The sequence below is a fragment of the Hemiscyllium ocellatum genome, chromosome 5, assembly GCF_020745735.1.
Source record: "Hemiscyllium ocellatum isolate sHemOce1 chromosome 5, sHemOce1.pat.X.cur, whole genome shotgun sequence".
Classification (NCBI taxonomy): domain Eukaryota; kingdom Metazoa; phylum Chordata; class Chondrichthyes; order Orectolobiformes; family Hemiscylliidae; genus Hemiscyllium; species Hemiscyllium ocellatum.
Window position 1 is genome coordinate 33,882,784 of NC_083405.1, and position 23,824 is coordinate 33,906,607.

General features: G+C 42.6%; 1 protein-coding gene across 4 annotated transcripts in view; it reads right to left on the reverse strand.

Moving 5' to 3' along the window:
- The window catches only part of lrrc3b (leucine rich repeat containing 3B), a 62,133-nt gene that overhangs the window by 18,991 nt on the left and 19,318 nt on the right, over window positions 1-23,824 (reverse strand). The window contains exons 1-2 of one of the 4 annotated variants that reach the window (XM_060825388.1): window positions 6,867-7,097; window positions 6,400-6,471 (exon numbers count right to left, since the gene is read on the reverse strand). The exons of 2 other annotated variants lie outside the window; for them this stretch is intronic. The gene's annotated coding sequence lies outside the window, so the exon portion shown is untranslated. Of the gene's footprint in view, window positions 1-6,399; window positions 6,472-6,866; window positions 7,098-23,824 lie in introns of those variants that run through there. One more of the 4 variants, XM_060825391.1, reaches the window with a different exon arrangement.

A 23,824-nucleotide genomic window follows, 5' to 3' on the forward strand; every position in this document is an offset into this window, starting at 1 on the left:
GTGTTTTAATAAATACCATAACTTCATGTCTCAACCTGCCCTGACACCTTCAACTTATGCAAATTGTAAAAAGTGCATCTCCTTTCTTCATTCTTGATTGTAGACTAAAACGGAAGAATGACCCACTTAAAACCAAGAACTGTGGAAGGAATTGTCACCCTTCTAAAAGCAACTTACTGATTGTGAGTTGTGTTTACACTGCTGCTTTGCAAGCAATGCAGGAAGAGAAATAAGGCACCAGGGCACGTGGTCACTGGAAGGTTCATCCACCAACAGAGTGTTGACTGGCTTGTGCAACTGTAACTAATTGTGGATGTCAGAAGTTACCAACTTGATGACAAGTCTCCAATTAGCTCCTGAACAGGTGAACACTTGGATATTTTCAATAAAGGGGGGGAAGCCTCCTGAAAGAGCAGGTTCTATGTTGCAAAAGGCCAGTTATTTCTCCCCAACAATTTCTGTAAGCTGGTTCCTACACCAGTAACTAACATGAACCCAGCCAATGTTTTATGTTAACACAATTTCATCAGACTGGTAAACTGGGGTCTTTGAGTAGTTTGATTGTCATTGACTTTTGTGACAACCCGAGGAATAGTTGGACTTGTGTATCAGATACTTTCCAAAGTGGGCTGGATACTATGCTACTTTCTCCCCACCCCCACTCTCCTCTAGCTTATCTCTCCACGCTTCAGGCTCACTGCCTTTATTCCTGATGAAGGGCTTTTGCTCGAAACGTCGATTTCGCTGCACTTTGGATGCTGCCTGAACTGCTGTGCTCTTCTAGCACCACTGATCCAGAACCTGGTTTCCAGCATCTGCAGTCATGGTTTTTATCTGGATAATATTAACCTCGAGGTCAAGACAGCAGCCCAGCTAGCTCAGCATTCCTTATGAATTTGGCAGCATCATCCTCTTTGGTACGATCAATTCAAATATTCATTTGCCAGCACAGCCATGCTCTCTGCCTCCATATATAAATCCATTTTTGATCCAAAATTGGCTTCACTTTTCCCTTTACCACCTTTCAACAGTAACATGCTTGTATAAGGATTCTTTCTTATGTTAGATTCAAGTCTCTTATTATACTCTCTTTTTGCTCTCATTGGATCTCTCTCTGAATATTTGATTCACACTTGTATTATTAACCTATACCTGTCATGCCATTTTTCAGCCTCTTCTTATTCGGTCTCTTTCATCATCTATGGAGATCTGGATTTGTTATTCGCACCTTTCAACCTCATGGAAGCGAGGCTTATGCTTCCATGATAGTTTTACCTGCAAATTGTTACCTCTCCCAATTAATTACTTGAACTCTAGACTACTTGTCCTTTTCCATACTTAGTATAAACATTATGATAGCATGATCACGGTCTCTGAAATATTTCCTCTTGGAGACTTGATCTATTTTATCTACTTCATTCATCACAACCCGATTAAAAAAAACCCTCCAACCTTGTTGGACTGGAATCTAGAAAATTCTTCTGAACATAGTTAAGAAACTCTTCCTTTCTCTGTCCTTTACAATATTACCATTCCAGTCTATAATTATAAACTACTGAATCATTTTCCCTCTTAATTTATTTGCAAATTTGTCCCTCTATACATTTCCAACTCGGTGTCCTATAGAATATATTCAGCACTGTGTTGGCACATTAATTATTTTTCAGCTCTAACCAAAGTGGTTTTGTCCTTGACCACTCCAGCATATCTTTTCTCTCCACTGATATTTTCTTTAATGAATACTGCTGATGGTCTTAGTTCGGACCTCAAGGGTTCAGGGCTTACTCACAGACCTGGTGTTGTCATTTCTACGACAGAATGAGAGATACACAAAGGAGGATGAGTTGGTCAAAAAGATAAAAGGTCAAAGGAGAGAAGAGGTCTTAGGCCACATTGAGTGTTCTAACTTCAGTACATGCAACATTTCTATTTCGTGAAAGAAATGTTCACCAAAATCGATCATACTCTAAAAGGTAGACCTGCAGCCTCACTGCGGTCTGGGATCACAGTGGTTGTGAACGTGACTGCAGCCTTGAACTTCTTCGCAATGAGCTGTTAGCAGGCAGAAGCAGGCTGCACCTTGCAATTCACTGTCTTTAGTTTTGTATTGGGGAGGTCATTGCACTTGGATTGCAAAGGCACATTGCATTTGTCTTGCTAGAGAGCCGACATAGGGTCATTACCTGGTCTTGCTTGCAGTAGTCAAGATGCCTACATTCTGCTTCAGTCTGCTGTACCATTAACAGTTGAGACACCACAATAGACAAAAGAATGGCCACACAGCGACAAGGGCTATCGTCTGATCATTTGGCTCATGGCTCTCAGACTCAGAATGAATTCAGAAAATACAGATGCTCAGTAACCTCTAAGAGAATTCCATATCAGATCAGGAAGTTGGCTGACACCACTGCAGAAACTGTCTCTGTAATAGAGGCTTTGTGTGGCGATGTACATTAATTCCTGAAAATCTGCATAAACAGATTATAACCATATGAAAAGAGACATTAGAAAACTAGTGGTGGTGCACCAGGTCAGCCTCATGAATTGTGTAACTTGTCTCGTTATATTGTGTTAATAAATAATTGTTGAGAAAGATCAAGGGTCTAGCTACATCTTTGCCTAAAAGTAAAACCTCACAATATTGCCTAGATTATGCAGATTTGCAATAAATACATAACCCGTTTTAGGAAAGGTCCATTTGTCCAAGTTAGTGCTTTCCAGTAAACGCTAAAGCTCACTGCTTTCTTCAGGCCAGGATCAGAATGATGGCCCTTTCTAAAATGTCCATAGTGTCTTTCTGCAACACACAAGGATTAGGCACAATGCAACCTTGAACTTGTTTGTACTCCTCGATTTCATTGATGCACTGAGAACACAATAATTTGCCTATACACTTTAATAATAATGTGTTCAACTCTATCCCATTATAAGACTGCTGAAGCTCTTCACAAAAATCTTCTAATTAACATTTATTGCGTCTTTAGTAGAATAGGAGAGCAATACTTGCGGCAACACAGGGGTCAAAACATATTTATTTTCAAGCACTTGAGATTTTCTCAAAGGCTACTTTCTGATCTTTCAGGGCTATTTCGTGGTTTTCAAGGGGTACTTTTTCATTCTCAGTAACTCTTCTACTAGATGGTGCTCACAAGTGACAGCATTTAGATTTGCACCTATCTGTATTTGCATTGAGATAGTGGGTCTTTGCACATCCACAGAAACAGAATTGAAGAATTCATAAATATCCCAATTCTCAATCTTCCATGAAACAAAGCCAGAACACACAAAAAAGACAGTAATAGCCTAAACACCACAGTTTGTTTTTAGAATAATTGATCAACACTTCTACATACTAAAATCACCTTCAACACATCTCACACAGAATGGTAAGGTCTCAGCTAATTGCATACATACTAAGTTAGAATATTTTAATCATGCAGTTAATACCCTTGCTTTAAACAGCATCTTCGATCTCAATCGCGGATTTAAATTCAAATCTTGACAGTACCCATTAGCATAAACATTTTGCCATATATGCAGCCTTAGAGACTTCATATTCGTTCTCAAAGAATTCAATCACTCCATGATTTCAAATTTTCCTGGTTTTCAGTTATCAGAATTTTTCTTTGCCATTAGGTTTAAGACGGTTTTCTCTCAATGCAGCCTCCATCTATTATTTCAGCCTCCATCTCCCATAATCCTTCTTGCAGCCACCTTCATCTCTAATTCCCCAATGAGTTTCTTTCGCCCCCTAAATGCTTTACAGCCTCCTCCTCTCCAGCCTTGCTGCAGCCTGCTCTTTATCCACTCCTTCAGGAGCCTGCCTCCCCCCCCCCCCAGGTGATATCCATCCTCTCCCAATGGCCACAGCAAACGTCCTGGCACTGCGCTAGGTTAAAAAAGACGCATCCCAAGCCCTGGCGAACGGAACCCCTGGCATTCTGCTCACCACAACCACTCAAAACTGTTTCTCAGCTGCTCACTGCTCCAAATACAAGAAGGTGCTCTCCTCTAAGCGCATCAGTGACAAATGCAACAGAGAACCACCCTCTGATTGGAGGAAATGCTCCGCAGATTCTGCCATTTCTATTATTTGACTTGTCTCACATTGATCATTCCCATGATTGAATGTTCAGTGTATCTTGAAGGCCTTCAGGGTGAATTTGCTCTGTCCCCATGTATGTTGAGCCCCGGTAAAACTACCAGGTTGTTGTAAAAGCCCATCTGGTTCACAAAAGTATCTTGGGAGGAAATATATTATTGTTATCAAGTCTGGCCTAACACATTAATGCGGTTCACTTTTTAACCACTATCTGAAACGGCCCAGCAAGCCATCCAATTGTGTCAAGCCACTTCTTTTTTGCAGTGACGTGGGTGTACCACGATGGTTCAATTAGTTTAGCTTCACCACCACCTTCTCAAGGCAAACATTGGCCTCACTGGCAACATATTCCAAAAATGTGTTTGAACCAAGAAAACAGATGACTTCAGGAAGCTGTATCCCTTATGTTTGAGTTGCTCCTTGAAACTTGCCTCTTCATGAAATGGCCTGCAGATGCTGTTTTGCTTTAAAATTCAGTTTCAATGCTGCTGTTTTCTTAAAATGCTTTTTTTTAAAAAAGTCATCTATATCAACTTCTTTAGCATCAAGGATATTTTTAACATCTTCCACAATGTGAGGGTGTCCTAAACCATTTCACAGCCAGTGTCTTTAATTTCTTCAAAGAAAGTCATTGTCGTACAAAAACAGAGGCGTTGATTTGCAGACATCCAGATTCCACAAACAGGAATGCAATGTGTGACCAGATATTCTGTTTTTAGTGATGTCATTCGAGGGATGAATGCTTTTTGAGACACCAGGGAAACTCCCTCCTCTGTTTTAAAATAGCAATATAGGATATTTGACACCCTTCTGATGGCAGAACACACTGCTCTTAACCCTCATCCCTCCAGGCTGCATCATTCTGTTAGACTAGATTCTGTGCCCAGGCCTCTATAGGTGGGATCACTGTGAAACCCATTGCTGTTGACTAAAAAATTTTGGAGGTAGAAGAATCACCTTTGTGGATTGAAAAAATGATTTTACTTAGTTAATGTTAGTCTCTGCTAAAACTGAAGGTGGTGCTATAATGAGATTTTTAATTAGTTTGATCATCAAATGTCACTGTTGGCCTTATGAATAAGGGAACGTATTGAAGCTTTTATAAACTTCAAAAGGTCTTGCATATATTTTGCAATGCATCTTGTAAAAAACATAGTAACACTGACAGCATTACAGATGAATGTAGTTTAATAGAATAATTAATACTCAGCAGAAGCAGTGGTTACAGAAATTTAATTCCCGTTTCCAAATTCTGGCATTGGGTTTGCTTTTTTTTCTGCTGCCTAATTAACATGCAATAACTTTAAGTTTTGGTAATGATTTGTTTATCCCTATGAGAAACTCCTTCATCCTGAAGGATTTGTAGGGACCTTTTTCCCTTTGTAACTTGTTACCTCATTTTATATCAGACTCATTTTGCATGACCTTGCTGATTTTAGTTCTTTATTTGCTCAACATGGCTAGCACTATTGTTAAAGGAAGTTTAAATAGTTTCTGCACTGAAATATTGACATCAATCTCCAAACTGTTTCTCTCGTTTCTTCTAAATTCTGATGGAATTCAGCTGTTAGAAACCTGAATCTTGATCTTTGGTGAAGTAGTGGGCGGCACGGTGGCACAGTGGTTAGCACTGCTGCCTCACAGCGCCTGAGACCCGGGTTCAATTCCCGACTCAGGCGACTGACTGCGTGGAGTTTGCACATTCTCTCCATGTCTGCGTGGGTTTCCTCCGGGTGCTCCGGTTTTCTCCCACAGTCCAAAGATGTGCGGGTAAGGTGAATTGGCCATGCTAAATTGCCCGTAGTGTTAGGTAAGGGGTATATGTAGGGGTATGGGTGGGTTGCGCTTCGGCGTGGACTTGTTGGGCCGAAGGGCCTGTTTCCACAGTGTAAGTAATCTAGTGTTCCAGATCATGGACAACTTAATTCTGGAGTCACTGTTCCCCAAGGATGCTCTGATGTTTGTACATAACCTGGGTCTTTACCAGGTCAAGTTGCACACTGCTTTTAATGACTAGCCTGATGCACTGAATCATGAAACAGTCATGCATTACTTTAACAACATGTATTAACTCTGCATCTGAAACACTCCAGTTTCTGAGGGAGTACTACATTCTTCACTGATATTTTTAACAACTAGCACAAAAATTTAACCTGCAATTGACCTTTCTATACCCTTTCCAACATTACAACACTGGCACACTCCAAATGTACTAATTAGTTATACATTGGAGACATTTCTGAATTGCGCTGGGTCAGTGACATAAATCCAAGTTTTTTTTTATATCTGATACATACTTTTTATATTTGTGATCCTCCAACAAATTTCTGCCTTCAAAAGTTTCTTCCAGAAATCATCAATTAGGAGTTCTGAAACAAGATATTCTGATATTCACATTTTTGGATACATTATTCACTACATAATTCATGAATAAAACCTTCTAAAGGACTTGTTTTTTAGGAAATCAAATACGGTGATCTTCTTGTTTTCCAGCTAGTTACAAGTGAATTATGGCTGATTTACTCTAATCCAGAACTGAGGGGGAGAAGTGTCTACAAATTATACAACAAAACCACAAAGTCAATTAATCAGGTCATTCTAAACTTTAGCTGCTAATTGAGCATCAACAACCTCAACCAAATTTAAGCAAGTATTCAAATATAAATAGACAAACAGATACAGATAAAAAAATTAGAATTAGATTTATTTATAACATGATCACAAAAACAAATATTTAAAAACTTATCCAGAAAATGAACCAAACCTGGTTAGAAATCTCTCAAATCCGTACTGCCAGCGGAGTTAAGCCTTTATTTTTACAGGACGTGACATTCAGCCTAAATGTTGATATTTTTCAGAGCCCCATTCACGCAACCTCATTGCCCTGTACAGTTGCTCATTCTCAATGCTTCTCTTCTACATAAAAATAAGTAGCATTCTACTCTTCAAGACAACTGTCACTTCTATATTTGCTCCTTGTGTAGCTACGGTCACTATTTGTTCTCCTGCTGTGGTTACAGCCACTGTATGTGCTCCAGCTGTTTCTGCAGCTGCTGTCTATATCAATACTCAGTGTTGCTGTAATCTGTTTTCCCTCAAGGGCTAGATCGTATGCAGCTCCTGTTGGAATTGTAGCTATTTAGTATACTCTGCCTTCTGAAACCTCAAGTGCTATTGAATGCGAGACGCTTTGAAATCACCAAGCATTTAAAACAGAGAGAAAGCGAGGACTGCAGATGCTGGAGATCAAAGTTGAAAAGGTGTGGCGCTGGAAAAGCACAGCAGGTCAGGCAGTATCCGAGGAGCAGGAGAATCGATGTTTCGGGCATAAGCCCATCTTCAGGGAGCATTTAAAAAATCCAGTGCTCTAAAAGTGTCTGTCTCTAGTTGGTAGAGCCACTCTCATTTGCAGACAATGCAGGCACCCCATAAACACTCCAAAACTACAAACGCAACATCTCAAGTGAGCCCACATTTTGGATTAGCAATGGTCCAAAATGGCAGGAACTTCCAGCACGGACAGATCCAGCTCACCGTGTGTATGGTCAAAGATTCCCACCCATACTGAATTCCTCCAAGAGTAAGCCCCAGATCCTCGATCCATTAGTACCCCAAATCCCTCGACCTACCTCAATCTCTCCAACCATATCAAAACACTATTCCCCAATGCTGTTTGGATTCAACTTGACAACCAGATCACCAGCAGAATTGAAAATTCAAGGGGTGGTAGGCAAATCTACCCAAAATTTACTCATGGGGCAATTAATCAGAGAAAAATCACCACCTACAAACATGGTGAGGAGCTGTTCCTTCGATCACAGACTGGTTCTCCCCTGTTCTGGTTGGTGATAGTTGAAGGGACACTATTGAATCTACAAACATGAGAGAAGAGCAAAATGTGTTGGCAGGCATAGTGAGCAGTTACGTGTCTAAGTGCTACAGTGAGGGAGTCACAAGGGGAAATGTTTGCTGGGGAACCAGCGGCCACAATGGGGAGCTGGGTGAGGGGCGGGGGGGGCTGAGTGTTGGGGGTAACTGCTGGGAGAGAGGCCCACCAGCTGGAAGTGGGAGTTGAGAGAGTTAGAACTGGGCCTGAGAACCAGGAACATAGCTGGCTGGCAGCCTCAGTTGAGGCTAAGTTTTTGCCAATGCTTACATGATGGGTGCTGGGATCAGGAGCAGGAGTTGAAGCCACCCATTTGCTGAGGTCAGCCAGATCCAGAGGTGAGCTTCAGGGGGAACAAGGAGGTTGCAAGGGAAATTGAAGAAACAGGGAGCTGGAGAGATAGGGAGATTGGAAAGGAGGACAGGAAGGCGGCTGCATGGGGATTAGGGGAGACATAAAGGCTGCAAAGATGATGGAAGACAAGGAATTCTCAGGTTGGGTGGGGGCGGGAGACAGAGGCTGCAAGGGAAGGGAGGACAGCGTGACTGCAGATGACAGAAAGAGAGTCTGCAAAGGGAGAGGAAGAGAGAAAGAGAGCACTGCAAGGGAAAGTAAAGAAAAAAGGAGCTTAACATTGGGGGGAGAGGGATGCAGTAAAGAACATGATTTTGATCCTGTCAACAGCAGAACAGCCAGCCAACTGGAAGTCAGGAAAACCTGAAATCACTGAGATGGGAATTTACTTGTAAATGAATGTAGAATCACTGACTTAAGGATACAAATGCTCAGGAGCTACTGTATGGGGAAACTGCAGTGAATGCTACTGCAATGAACACTGTCAACGTCTGAAATTGAGAAGGGGAATGGAGTAAAATAAAAGGTAGTAAGTGTTTGGCTAAAATATTACAATTTTGTGAATATACAACGGGAACACATTAGTTGTGACCTCACTGATTTGGAATGTGTGTTTATAGTGTTGTTTTGTATATTGAAATCTGCATCAATTATTTTGAAAAAAATCCTTTAATGCTAACTTATGTCTTCTGCCAATTTAAAATTCTGTATATCTAAGAAAACAGTTGTTTGTTCTGGCTTGAAATGAAACAGAGTGTTGATAATCATTGAAGATATTGATGAACTCTTCTAATTTGCTTCTGTCTGAATCCAAATACCTCATAAGTCAGCACAAATACAGTTACTACGTGACTGAATCACCTAATGGATGAGCTTGGGAGCATGAAAAGAAAAATCCTTGAAAATCGAGTATCACAAGAATCAAACTGTTTCAACTTTCTCCTGCTCAAACTGCAGGGTGTTTTCTATCATATTACGGTCACTGTCCCCTGGGGGTCTGTCACTTTAAGCTCCCGAATCAAGTCTGCCTCATTACACATCACCAAATCCAGAACTGCCTATTCCCTAGTGGGGTCCACCACAAACTGCTCCAAAGAACCATCTCATAGACATTCCACAAACTCCATATCTTAAGGTCGGCTACTAACCCGATTTTCGCAGTCCACCTGCATATTGAAAGCCCCATGATTATTGTACTAGTGCCTTTTTTACATGCCTTTTCTCTCTCCTGATCTATTTTCTTCCCCATATCCTGACTACTGTTAGGAGACCTGTACACAAATCCCATCAGGGTCTTTTTCCCTATGCGGTTCTTCAAATCTACCCACAGAGATCATACACCTTCTGACTGTATATCACCTCTCTGCCCATCTGTCTGTCCTTTCGCTAGGGCACGTATCCTTGGATATTTAGTTCACAGCGCTGATTCCCTTGTAACCACATCTCTGAGATAACCAACACATCATACCTGCTAATTTCAAACCGTGACACAAACTCATTTATCTTGTTTCATATACAATGCGTATTTAAGTATAACTTCCTCAGTCCTGTGTTGATTGACCCTCTTCTCATAGTTGTCCCCTCCATCTACTGTGCCTAAAGTTAGATTCCTGATCCTTTCCATACTATCAGTCCTGTTATTTGTTCTGGAATCTTTAATAACTCTGCAGAGCCCTCCCCCCACTCAACATTTTCTTTGCAACTGAATTCCCCTCCCCCACCTCAGACTGTTACGTTTAAAGCCCTGGTTATGCAATTGGCCAGGCCAGCATGATTCATGTGGAGCCTCTTATCGGACCAGCTTCCCTCCTTCCTCAGTACTGATGCCAATGCCCCATGAATTCAAACCCATTTCTCCCACATCAGTCTTTGATCTATGTGCTTACCTCTTTAAACTTGGTGACCCTGTGCCAATTTGCTCATGGCTCAGATAGTAATTTGGAGATTACTACCTTTTTGGTTCTGTGTTTTAATTTAACCCATGGCTGTTCATATTCCCTCAGGAGAGCCTCTTTTCTCCTCCTTCCTATATTATTGTTACCTATGTGCACCACAACCACTAGATCTTTCCTATCCCACTCCAAGTTCCTCTGTAACAAGATGAAATATCCTGAACCCAGGCACCCAGCAAGCAACATAGCTTTCAGAATCTCGATCCTAACCCTACAGAACAGTTTATTCCCCTTGCTCTACTTTCCCGGATCACAACTACATTCCTTTTTTATCCCTCTTCTTCATGGGCTCCCTGTAACATGATCCTATGGTCAGTTTGCTCATCCACACGGGGAGCAAGAATCTCAAACCTGTTAGAGAAACTCAAGGGCTGAGGCTCCTTTCAGCACAACCTCCTGGATGCCTCTCTCATCGTCACATCCTCCTGTACCTGAATACTGACTGGTGAGGTAATTGATCTAAGGGGAGCAACTGCCTCTTGGAACACAGCATCCAGGTAGCTCTCCCTCTCCCTGATGTGTCACAGTGTTCTAAGCTCAGACTCCATCTCATCAACTCTGAGCTGGAGCTCCTCATGCAACCAACACTTGCCCCAGATGTGGTCATTATGAATCACAGTGGGGTCCACCAGCTCCCTCATGATGCAGCTGCAACTCATTGCCTGGCCCGACATCTCCCATTTTAACTATTTAGTTCTTAATTTGATTTTTAAACATTTTGAACAGGTCCTTTAGTTTGTAGCCTGTAAATATTTCCCCTCTGTACCTTCAGTCTCATCAAAGCCTTTAACAGTCAAATTAGTAGCTAACACCAACGAAGTTACATTTTACCTGTGATCCTGTGATGTCACTACTTTATGCTGGGCTCCCTCACCCTGCACTTCAATTGATCAAATTTAAAATAAACCTCTGAATCTATGAGCCATACAAAAATACCTCTTACCTTTTATACAGAATTCCTGCATTGCCTCCAGATTCTCCAAACTATATCCTCACTCGTGCTTCGATTCACCCTGGATGTGATCTCTCTTTCCTGTATGTGCAAAGCTTCCTGATCTAAGTTACCAGCCTACCAATCTTACTGACTAACTGCAAAGACATGAGAGAGAAACTGGCCAGAGTTGATTGGAAGGGGAGGCTAGCAGGGAAACGGATGCAGCAGCAATATTTCTGGGAGGTAATTCAGCATAGTGGCATTTTTGTTAAGGGATAACATTACGGCTGTACTTAGTGAAGATACTCCTGGGAAGTTACTTGGGTGGAACTGAGAAATAAGAAAGGGATAATCACCTTATTGAGATTGTATTATAGACTCCTCCAATAGTCAACTGGAAATTGAGAAACCCATTTGTAAAGGGAGCTCAATTATCTGTAAGAATAATAGGGTAGTTATGGTAGGGGATTTTCATTCCCCAAACATAGACTGGGATTGCCATAGTGTTAAGGGTTTAGACGGAGAGGAATTCGTTAGGTGTACAAGAAAATTTTCTGATTCAGTGTGTGGATGTACCTACTAGAGAAGGTGCGAAACTTGGCCTACTTTTGGGAAATAAGGCAGGGCAGGTGACTACGGTGTCGGTGGTGGAGCAGTTTAGGGTCAACAACTATAATTCTACAATGATGGAAAAGAATAGATCAGATCTAAAAGTTAAAGTTCTAAATTAAAGGAAGGCCACCTTTAACGGTTTTAGGCAAGAACTTTCAAAAGTTGATTGAGGGCAGGTGTTCGCAGGTAAGGGACGGCTGGAAAATGGGAAGCCTTCAGAAATGAGATAACAAGAGTCCAAGACAGTATATTCCTGTTAGTGTGAAAGGAAAGGCTAGTAGGTATAAGGAATGCTGGATGACTAAAGAAATTGAGGGTTTAGTCAAGAAAAAGGAAGCATATGTAAGGTATAGACAGGATAGATCAAGTGAATCCTTAGAAGAATATAAAGGCAGTAGAAGTATACTTAAGGTGGAAATCAGGAGGGCAAAAAGGGGACATGCCATAGCTTTGGCAAATAAGATTAATAAGAATCCAAAGGGATTCTGTAAGTACATTAAAGACAAATGGGTAACTAGGAACAGAATAGGGCCCCTCAAAAGATCAGCAAGGCAGCCTATGTGTGGAACCACAGGAGGCAGGGAGATACTGAATGAGTATTTGCATCAGTGTTTACTGTGGAGAAAGACATGGAAAATACAGAATGTGGAGAAATAGATGGCGACATCTTGAAAAATTCCATATTACAAAAGAGGAGATGCTGGATGTTGTAAAATGCATAAAAGGTGGATAAATCCCCAGGACCTGATCAGGTGTACCCTAGAACTCCGAGAAGCTAGGGAAGTGATTACTAGAACCCCTTGCAGAGATATTTGTATCATCGATAGTCACAGGCAGCGGACAGGTTGTTGGAGGGAATCTTGAAGGACAGGATGTACAATATCCCTTTAGTCCAAGAACTCCCCACCTACGTTCGGGACACCACCCATGCCCTCCACCTCCTCCAGGATTTTCACTTCCCCGGTCCCCAACGCCTTATTTTCACGATGGACATCCAGTCCCTGTACACCTCCATCCCCCATCACGAAGGACTCAAAGCCCTCCGCTTCTTCCTTTCCCGCCGCACCAACCAGTACCCTTCCACTGACACCCTCCTTCGACTGACTGAACTGGTCCTCACCCTGAATAACTTCTCTTTTCAATCCTCCCACTTCCTCCAAACTAAAGGAGTTGCCATGGGCACCCGCATGGGCCCCAGCTATGCCTGTCTCTTCGTAGGATATGTGGAACAGTCCATCTTCCGCAACTACACTGACACCACCCCCCACCTTTTCCTCCGCTACATCGATGACTGTATCGGCACTGCCTCGTGCTCAGAGGAGGTTGAACAGTTCATCAACTTTACTAACACCTTCCATCCCAACCTCAAATTCACCTGGACTGTCTCAGACTCCTCCCTCCCCTTCCTAGACCTTTCCATTTCTATCTCAGGCAACCGACTCAACACAGACATCTACTATAAACCGACTGATTCCCACAGCTATCTGGACTACACCTCCTCTCACCCTGCCCCCTGTAAAAACTCCATCCCATATTCCCAATTCCTTCGTCTCCGCCGCATCTGCTCCCAGGAGGACCAGTTCCAACACCGCACAGCCCAGATGGCCTCCTTCTTCAAGGACCGCAGATTCCCCCCAAACATGGTCGACGATGCCCTCCACCATATCTCTTCCACTTCCCGCTCCTCCGCCCTTGAGCCCCACCCCTCCAACCACCACCAAGACAGAACCCCACTGGTTCTCACCTACCACCCCACCAACCTCCGTATACAGCGTATCATCCGCCGTCATTTCCGCCACCTCCAAACGGACCCCACCACCAGGGATATATTTCCCTCCCCTCCCCTATCAGCGTTCCGCAAAGACCACTCCCTTCGTGACTCCCTCGTCAGGTACACACCCCCCACCAACCCAACCTCCACTCCCGGCACCTTCCCCTGCAACCGCAGGAAATGTAAAACTTGCGCCCACACCTCCTCCCTCACTTCCCTCCAAGGTCCCAAGGGATCCTTCCATATCCGCCACAAGTTCACCTGTACCTCCACACACATCATCTATTGCATCCGCTGCACCCGATGTGGCCTCCTCTACATTGGGGAGACGGGCCGCTTACTTGCGGAACGCTTCAGAGAACACCTCAGGGACGCCCGGACCAACCAACCCAACCACCCCGTGGCTCAACACTTTAACTCTCTCTCCCATTCCACCGAGGACATGCAGGTCCTTGGACTCCTCCACCGGCAAAACATAACAACATGACGGTTGGGGGAGGAACGCCTCATCTTCCGCCTGGGAACCCTCCAACCACAAGGGATGAACTCGGATTTCTCCAGTTTCCTCATTTCCCCTCCCCCCACCTTGTCTCAGTCGGTTCCCTCAACTCAGCACCGCCCTCCTAACCTGCAATCTTCTTCCTAACCTCTCCGCCCCCACCCCACTCCAGCCTATCACCCTCACCTTGACCTCCTTCCACCTATCACATCTCCATCGCCCCTCCCCCAAGTCCCTCCTCCCTACCTTTTATCTTAACCTGCCTGGCACCCTCTCCTCATTCCTGATGAAGGGCTTATTCCCGAAACGTCGAATTTCCTATTCATTGGATGCTGCCTGACCTGCTGTGCTTTAACCAGCAACACATTTTCAACTGTGATCTCCAGCATCTGCAGACCTCATTTATTACCCATTCTAGATATTAGTCAACTTTCTCTGAATTGCTTCTAATGCATTTAGATGACTCCTTAAATATGGACACCAATACTGTACACATTTTTCCAGATGTGGTATCATCAGTGCTTTGTAAATTTGAAGCAAAATCTCCCTACTTTTGGATTCAATTCCCTTCAACAATAAATTATGGCTTTGAATTAGTTTTCCTAACTACTTGGTGTACCAGCATAGCAACCTTTTGCAATTCATGTATAAGAAAATCCAGATCGCTCTGTATCTCAGAGCTCTGCAATCTCTCACCATTTAGATAACACGCTTCTTTTTCACTCTTCCTTCCCAAATGGACAACTTCACATTTTACCACATTGTACTCCATTTACCAATTATTTGCCCATTTGCCTGGCCTATCTATATTCTTTATACATTCCTTGTCTCCTCTTCACAACCCATTTTCCTACTTATCTTTGCATCATCATAAATTTAGCACCCATACCTCCCATCCCTTTATTCAAGAAATTGTATAGCGTTAAGGGGCCAGCCCTAATCCCTGCAGGACAGCACTTGTTACATCATGCCAAACTGAAAATGGCCCATAAGATACCAGACATTGGAGTGGTAGTAGGCTATTAAGCCTCTCAAGACTCCTCCAACGTTCAAGAAGATCTGAATAATCTTCAATTCCACTTTCCTGCCTTATCACCATATGCCCTTTATATCATTTTTGTCTCCTGTAAGCCAGCCAATCTCCTATTCGTTCTATGAATGAGACAAAAGGACTGCGGATGCTGGATCTGAAACAAATAAAAACAGAGATTGCTAGAGAAACTCAACAAGTCGGTCTGCATCTATGAAAACACAGTCAACGCTTTGAGTCAAATAATGCTTCTTCAGAACTGATAGCAGCTAAGAAAAGGTGGCCTTTATGCTGATGACGCAGAGATGAGGAATGCAGAGAGTGTGAGCAAGGGTAAGTAGACAAAGGGATTGTTGATTCTAAGGCAGGGAAGAAGAGAAGCTAAACAGACGATAATGAGGACTGTCAGTCATTGAAAATGTATTGACTGTGCTGAAAGCAATGTATTTATGACAGGACCTGGGGTATGGGGTAAGGGAGGGGAGGAGGGGATGGGGAAGGAGTAGACATAGAAGGAAATGACCACACTCTAAAATTTCCAAACACAATGTTGACTCCTGAAGGCTGTAAAGTTCCCAAGTCGAAGAGGAGTTGCTGTTCTTCAAGCTTGTGCTGAACCTCAGTGCAGCACTGCTGCTGGCCTTAGACAGAAATGTCTCTCAGAGAACACAGTCGTGTGTTAAAGTGGCTAGCAACTGGAAGTTCAGAGTCATTTTTTTGGACAGAATGCAGGTGTTCTGCAAAGAGGTTGCCATGTCTGCATTGCATCTTCCCGGTGAAGAGGAGACTGCATTGTGAACAGTGAATACAATAAGCTAGATGGAGTGAAGTGGTGGCAAAGCGCTGCTTTATGTAGAAGATACGTCTGGAACCTTGGATAGTGAGGAGGAAGGTACTAAGTAGGCAAGAGTTACACCTTCTGCGTTTACATGAAAACAGTGTTTGTGTGAGTTTTTTCCAGATGCTCCGGTTTCATCTCACAATCCAAAGATGTGCAGGTCAGATGAATTGGCCATGCTAAATTGCCTGCAGATGCATTAGTCAGAGGTAAACGTAAGGTAGGGAAATGGGGCTGGCTGGGTTGCTCTTTAGAGGGTCGGTGTGGACTTGTTGGGCCAAATAGCTTATTTCCACACTATAGGGAATCTAATCTAAGGTCAGTTTGGATGGTATTAGACTGACATTTCTTGATCTCAAATTGAGTTTCTGCTGTTGCAACTATACATTGGTTGGCTTCTCACTGAGGAAACTGAGACATTGACTAACAGACACTTCACGATGCTTGGATGTTCTCATGGAATCAGCCACCATTTCCATATTGCATGGCATGGACTCCGGGTTCAGTGATCTATCCCGCACCAATTTGGGAGTGGACTCCTTGATAGACACGAGGCCACCAATCCACAAAGTATTTCTGACAGCATACTCATCAGGTTTTTGTTTTGCATCAGCCTATTAGCATTCTCCAGAAGAACAAAAACTCAGCAGGTCTGGCAGCATCTGTGAAGAGAAAGCATAGTTAACAGTTTGGGTCCGGTGACTCTTCTTCGGAACTTTTGTTTTTTTTCTCTCAGGAACATCTTATCAGGGTCCTCTGCAGAAGAAATCATGTGTAATGCTGACCTTTTGAAAACGATCAGCCACACAATCCCTTCTCCTGCCAGGATCTTAGCAATTATAAAGTCAGAGTCATAGAGATGTACAGCATGGAACCAGACCCTTCGGTCCAACCTGTCCATGCCGATCAGATATCCCAACCCAATCTAGTCCCACCTGCCAGCACCCGGCCCATATCCCTCCAAACCCTTCCAATTCATATACCCATCCAAATGCCTTTTCACTGTTGCAATTGTAGCAGCCTCCTCCACTTCCTCTGGCAGCTTATTTCATACATGTACCACCCTGTGTGTGAAAAGGTTGCCCCGTAGGTCTCTTTTATATCTTTCCCCTCTCACCCTAAACCTATGTCCTCTAGTTCTGGACTCACAAACCCCAGGGAAAAGACTTTGTTTATTTACTCTATCCATGCCCCTCATGATTTTATAAACCTCTATAAGGTCACCCCTCAGCCTCCGACGCTCCAGGGAAAACAGCCGCAGTCTGTTCAGTCTTTTCCTATAGCTCAAATCCTCCAACCCTGGCAACATCCTTGTAAATCTTTTCTGAACCCTTTCAAGTTTCACAACATCTTTCCAATAGGATTCACTCTCATTTGGAGCTGCCTGCATATAATCCTCCAAACCTGACAGTACCAATTTCTTAAATGGTGGTTGAGGATGCCAGGTTTAGCAATGCTTTTTCTTCGTCCCCATCTCCCACACCATTACCCGGCCAGCTGGCAGTTCTTGAGGTTATGAAAGCACCAATTATAACAGATTGTAAGATGAGGCTGAAATGAGATTTGAGGAGGTGTGTCAGGCAGAAACTTGCAACTATCTTTAATGCTTTCATCCATGTCATTGCCGCAAGTGACAGGTACTCCACTGATGGATAGGACTCTCTTCCGCATGCCCACCCCCTGTCAGTTTCTTACGAGGTCTTGCACTTTGGCAAAAAGAATAAAAGCATAGACTACTTTCTAAATGGTGAGAAAATTTGTAAAGCCAAAGTACAAAGGGATCTGGGAGTGCTAGTCGAGGATTCTCTAAAGGTAAACATGCAGGTTGAGTCCGTGATTAAGAAAGCGAATGCAATGTTGTCTCTTATCTCAAGAGGGTTGGAATATAAAAGCAGAAATGTGCTACTGAGACTCTATAAAGCTCTGGTTAGGCCCCATTTGGAGTACTGTGTCCAGTTTTGGTCCCCACACCTCAGGAAGGACATACTGGCAGTGGAACGTGTCCAGCGGAGATTCACACGGATGATCCCTGGAATGGCAGGTCTAAGATATGAGGAACGCCTGAGGATCCTGGGATTATATTCATTGGAGTTTAGAAGATTAAGGGGAGACTTAATAGAGAGTACAAGATAATACATGGCTTGGAAAGGGTGGACGCTAGGAAATTGTTTCCATTAGGCGAGAAGACTAGGACCCGTGGACACAGCCTTAGAATTAGAGGGGGGCAATTCAGAACAGAAATGCGGAGACATTTCTTCAGCCAGAGGGTGGTGGGCCTGTGGAATTCATTGCCACGGAGTGCAGTGGAGGCGAGACGCTAAATGTCTTCAAGGCCGAGATTGATAAGAGTGGACTCGATGGGCCGAATGGCCTTACTTCCACTCCTGTGTCTTATGGTCTTACCGCTGCCACCTGTAATGGTCCAGCTTGTCCTGCAAAAGATAGGAAATTGTATCAGTGAGTGCGATGTGATATGCTTAGCAGATCTGTGTGAATGTGAGCCTGGGAGTAGTGCTATGTACGTACGGATGAAGTGAAGCTTTGACTGGATAGCTTGACTTGTGTTTGATGAAGATTGGCGACAGATAGGAAGTGCAACTGGGGTGAAAGCAGCAAGTCTGTGGCTGATGATGCATAGGGAGGATGATCCTGAACGCATGTAGAAGGTCATTAAACTTTGAGAGGTACTACACGGAGGTCCTCGAGGCTAGACATCTGGCATCAACAGCAAAGACTTTCTGCTTCCCCAATCTTCTGAGTATACATTTGGAAGGACTCTCAGCTTCCTGAGGGACGAGAATTCCTGTATTCAATCCAGGGCAACACTCAGCACATTGATACATGCTTTCTGGCCTGTTGCACCCTCATTTTCTGATCTTCCAAGCTTCATTAAGCAGTTTCAGACCTGCACCTTGCAGAGGTTCTATGCAAGGTCAAATTCCTTTACTATGAATACTCAGTGTAATGAAACAAGCTTATCAAAATCCCTTGAAGGCTCAATGGGTATAATGTGATAATGACTCATACAAACAGGATGTTCTCGACTACATTGAATTAAATTAACCCAGTGGCAGGCTACTAAAATTGGCCTCAGCAGCAGTACGTTAGGAAGGTGAAAAATGAAAACCGCTAAGTCACAGTTTTAATTCCCCACAGGAGAGTTTGTGAATGGGTACACCCAATGAGGACATCATCACGTTTGATTATGATACTTCACATTCCACCCAAAGTTAAATGGCAGCTAGTCCCATGAACAAGGATATTTTGGACTGGGACGTAGGAGTTTGTTTATTTAGGAATTGTGACCAACAAAAAGTACCGAGAGAGGAGGAGAGGACTGAAAATAAAGAAAGCTTCTATATTAAACTAATATTTAGATTTCACAGAAATAACTCATTGAGATGCAATTTAAATTCATAAGACATTTTCATAACATCGGCAGTTTCTGACATTAACAACCATTAACTGTTCGCAACATTAATGTTCTTGTTAGGGACCGTTCATGATTAAACAAGTTAGAGGACCAGCAATTAACCAACAGAATGACCCACAAGTTTTCACATGTTAAAACTAAAATGTTATTGGATGTCTAAAAGAATGAAACAAATTAAGTTAACACTATGGTTTTTTAAATTCATTCGTTGGACATGGGCATCACTGATTAGGTCATTATTTATTTATTTCCCATCCTGAACTGCCTTTGAGACGATGGTGCTGAGCTGCCAACTTGAACCTATACAATTCATTTGATGTAGGTACATACAAAGAGCTGTGAGGGGGCAGGTCCAGGATTTTGTTTCTTTATTTTCAGTAGATCAATGACACTTTTCCAAGTCAGGATTGAGGGTGGCTTGGAGGGGAACTTGCAGTTGGTGGTGTACCCATTTGTTGCCTTAGCTCTTCCAGGTGGTTAAGGTCATGGATTGGAAGGTGCTATGGAAGATGCCTTGGTGCATTGTTGTTGTGCACCTTGTAGATGGTACACCCTGATGCCACTGTGGAACAACGGTTGATGTGGTGCCAATCAAATGGGCTGCTTAGACCTGAATGACATTGCGCTTCTTGGTTGTTATTGTTAGAGCTGCATTTATCCAGGCGGCTTGTGCCTTGTAGATCACAGGCAGGGGAGACAGGAGATGAGTTCTCTCACTCAAATTCCTAACCTCTGAGCTGGGCTGGGTATAGTTACATTACCACTTTTAGAGAATCACCTTTACTAAGGACCTAACCAAACCCCATGCTTCTTTTCATTATTTACATGTTCTCAAGGGATTATAATTTTTCACTTTTGCAGATCTTGCCTTGAAAGTCCATCTCAAGAACAATTCTGTCAAAGACTGCTCAATGAATGCTCCTGGTCTATTCCATCATCTTTGTATCCTCAATCAACATTCACCCAAGACCTGCACTCCATTTATTCACAACTCCAGCTCACCAATAGAAAGCTTCACCAAGCCAGATCCAACCAGCATTTTCCCTCAACTCTAACCTTACTTAGTCTTGACAAATAGATAACGTTAATGATACCTTCAACCTCTGCTTTTAGCTGTACTGATCTATTAGTGGCATAAATCTTCTTGTGGTTTACCACAACTCCCAGGAGTTTTCTCAAGCCCTGACGACATCATCGAGCTGTGTAATAAATTGGCCTGGGTTCGAGCAGATATATCAGTCATCCTTGATTTCATCATCACAAGACCATAAAACACAGGAACAGAAACAGACCGATCAGCCCTGCCAGTCTGCTCCATCATTCAATGAGATCATAATTCCTGAATTCCACTTTCCTGCCTTTTCCACATGACCTTTGAATCCCTTGCTGATTGAAATCTGTGTCTCTCAGTCTGAAATATACTTAATTACCCATCCTCTACAGCTCTCTGTTGTAAAGAATTTCACGCCGAGAGAAAAAAAAATCCTCCTTGTCTTTATCTTAAATGGATTACCCCCTATTAATATTATACCGGCTGTTCCTTTTTACGTTGTCAAGTCCAGTCAGGATTGTATATGTTTCAATAAGTTCTCCTTTCGTTCTTCTAAATTCCAATTAGTAGAAGCTCAATGTATACAATTCCCTCTACTGTTCTATCAGCTGCAAACTAGGTGATGGGACATTCCGTGCTCCAAGTCATTAATATTTTTTGTATCTTAATAAAATAGATTCATTCAGAAATAAGTGAAGATTTATGTCTATATCTCAGACAGCATTGTAATATTCTTGTGAAAATTGTGAAATTAACCTTCTGTTGTAAAATGCTCCTCTGATGAATAACAACTGCTCAGGTCTCACTCAGTGTTAAACTTATTCCTTTTTGGAATAAATCTGGTTTTGTTTTACAGATTAAAAGTCTTATCTATATTGTAAACAATTGTAGCCATGCAGTGATTCCTGTGGCACTCCACTCATTACAGCTTCTATTCTGAAAATACCCTCTTTCTCGTGCTCTGTCTTCTATTAGTCAGCCAATCCCTATCCATGTTGATATGCTACCACCAACATAATAAGGTAAGAACTGATCAGCAGTTATAAGCAGTAGAATCATAGAATCCATTTGGCCTAGAGTCTGCACCAACCCTCTGAAGACACCCAGCCCCCTACCCCATCCGCGTAATCCTACATTTACCATGGCTAATCCACCTAGGCTACACACCCTTGGACATTACAAATAATTCTGCATGGCCAATACATCTAACCTGCAAATGTTTGGACTGTGGGAGGAAATCTGAGCACCCGGCAGAAATCCACGCAGACACGTGCAAACTCCACACAGACTGTCACCTATGGCTGGATTTAAACCCAGGTTCCTGACACGGAGGTAGTAGTGCTAACCACTGAGCCACCGCGCCATCCATGCCACAGTACCTTACTGAGCACTTTTGAAAATCCAAATATGATACATCTCCTGAATCCCCTTTATCAATCTTGCTTGTTAACTCCTGAAAGAACTGGGATAAATTTGCCAGGCATGATTTCTCCTTTACAAAACCATGCAGACTCTGCTTGAACATATTATGCATTTCTGCATTGTCCTGCTATGACATCTTTTATAATAGACACTAGCAATTTCCCAATAACAGATGTGAAGCTAACTGGCTCCATCACATTCTGAATAAGGGGGTTACATTGGAAAACTGCCTATTTGGGACTTCTCTCAAATCTAAGGATTCTTGGAATTATTACCTGTGTGTCCACTACCTCTGTAGATATTTCTTGTAAAATCTTAAGACGCACCCATCAAGTCTAGGGACCTTATCAGTCTTTAGCCTCATTAGTTTCCTCCAATCGTAGTTACTGTGTTTATTTCCTCCTCCTCTTGGCCCCTTGACTGTTTGGTATTTTTGGAGTTTTATTAATGCCTGCTATTGTGAAGACTGAAACAAAGTATTCACTCTGCCTTTTTTTGGTTCCCAATTTTTATTTCTCCAGTTTCGTTCTCTATGAGGTTAATGTCCACTTTGACATCTCTTTTACTATTTATATATTTATAGAAGCTCTTCCTCTCCTTATTTATATCACTTGCTAGTTTGCCCTCAGTTTATTTTCTCTCTCCTATTATTTTTAGCTTTGTTTTTATTTTTATTATTTTCTCACTTAGTCTCCTGAACAGAACCCATTTAGTTCAGATGCCTTCCCTGCTCTGCAGCTAAAAAACAAAAAAATAGTAGACTATTTCTAACATCTACTGTCTCTCTCAAACTTATTTACCTTCAGTCACCGTCTATAATCGTTTCAAGTGCTCTTCAGTGATTCCCACAATGTCGTGAGCAACCAAATGAAAAACACAGCAATAGGTTCCTCTTTTATTGCTGGGAGAATTAAACGTTGCCACACAACAACTCTTGGAACTGAGTGTTCCTTTAATGTTGCCAGTCATAAATTGCTGAATGGGATTTAGCTAGAGGATTTCATTGCATATCACAATGTTTTAATGGCTTAGAAAGACTTCCTGGATTTTGTACTCATTTCTCTACTTACAATGCCCATTTGAAAGCTCGGGTTAAAGAATAATATACTTTACAGCAAAGACAAGTACCACAATACAGTCATTCATATTACACACAGCTTCATTCTTTGACTTGGCACTATGCAATATCTAGACAGCAACACCCAGGTGATTTGAGCCTCAAAAGGATCGAAAACATATGTACAAACGAGGACATCTTTTGTTGGCATGTCTCACTTGATTTCATTTACAAATTTAAAAAGTAGCAGCACCTTTCAGTAAATTCACAACAATCAATTCACCTGCCATAATGCACTATTTCTATTCATACAATTGGGGTTTAGTTAGCAAATTACTGCTAAAAGAAAAGTCAGCAGAGCATAGAAGATCTGCCAAGAAAGAGTCAATGCTTCAGGTCCATGACTTGTATAGGGTCTGCGTGAGCTTCAATGAACTCTGGTTCACTCTGCACAGATGCCACCAGAAGTGCAATTCGCATTTTGATTGGAGCAAACACAATCCCTTTTATCTTCACCCCAAAAGGAAATCAGACTTCTTGTGATTCGCCCATTCCTCATCAGCAAGACACCAGACAGCAGTTGCCCGAGATCTGGTGAGGACGTTAAAATATCACAGAGGGGTCAGTTCCCTGCTTTGCTTCTCTTTCAGGACACACTGGGACTCAAAGGTTAAACATTCCACTGCCAAAGGACTTATTGTAACATCAACTGAAAGCCAGTACTCTTACAATGCTGTCAGGACATCTCAGTGCGGAGCAGGGGAGGGGGGGTTGCTGACATGTAGATTCCTCCTGGAGCCCAGAAAGAGGTATTTGTCCTTTCCAGACAAGGCTGATTGCCTTGGCCACAATCCTGTTAAACTGCCTCCCGCTCCCATTGTCT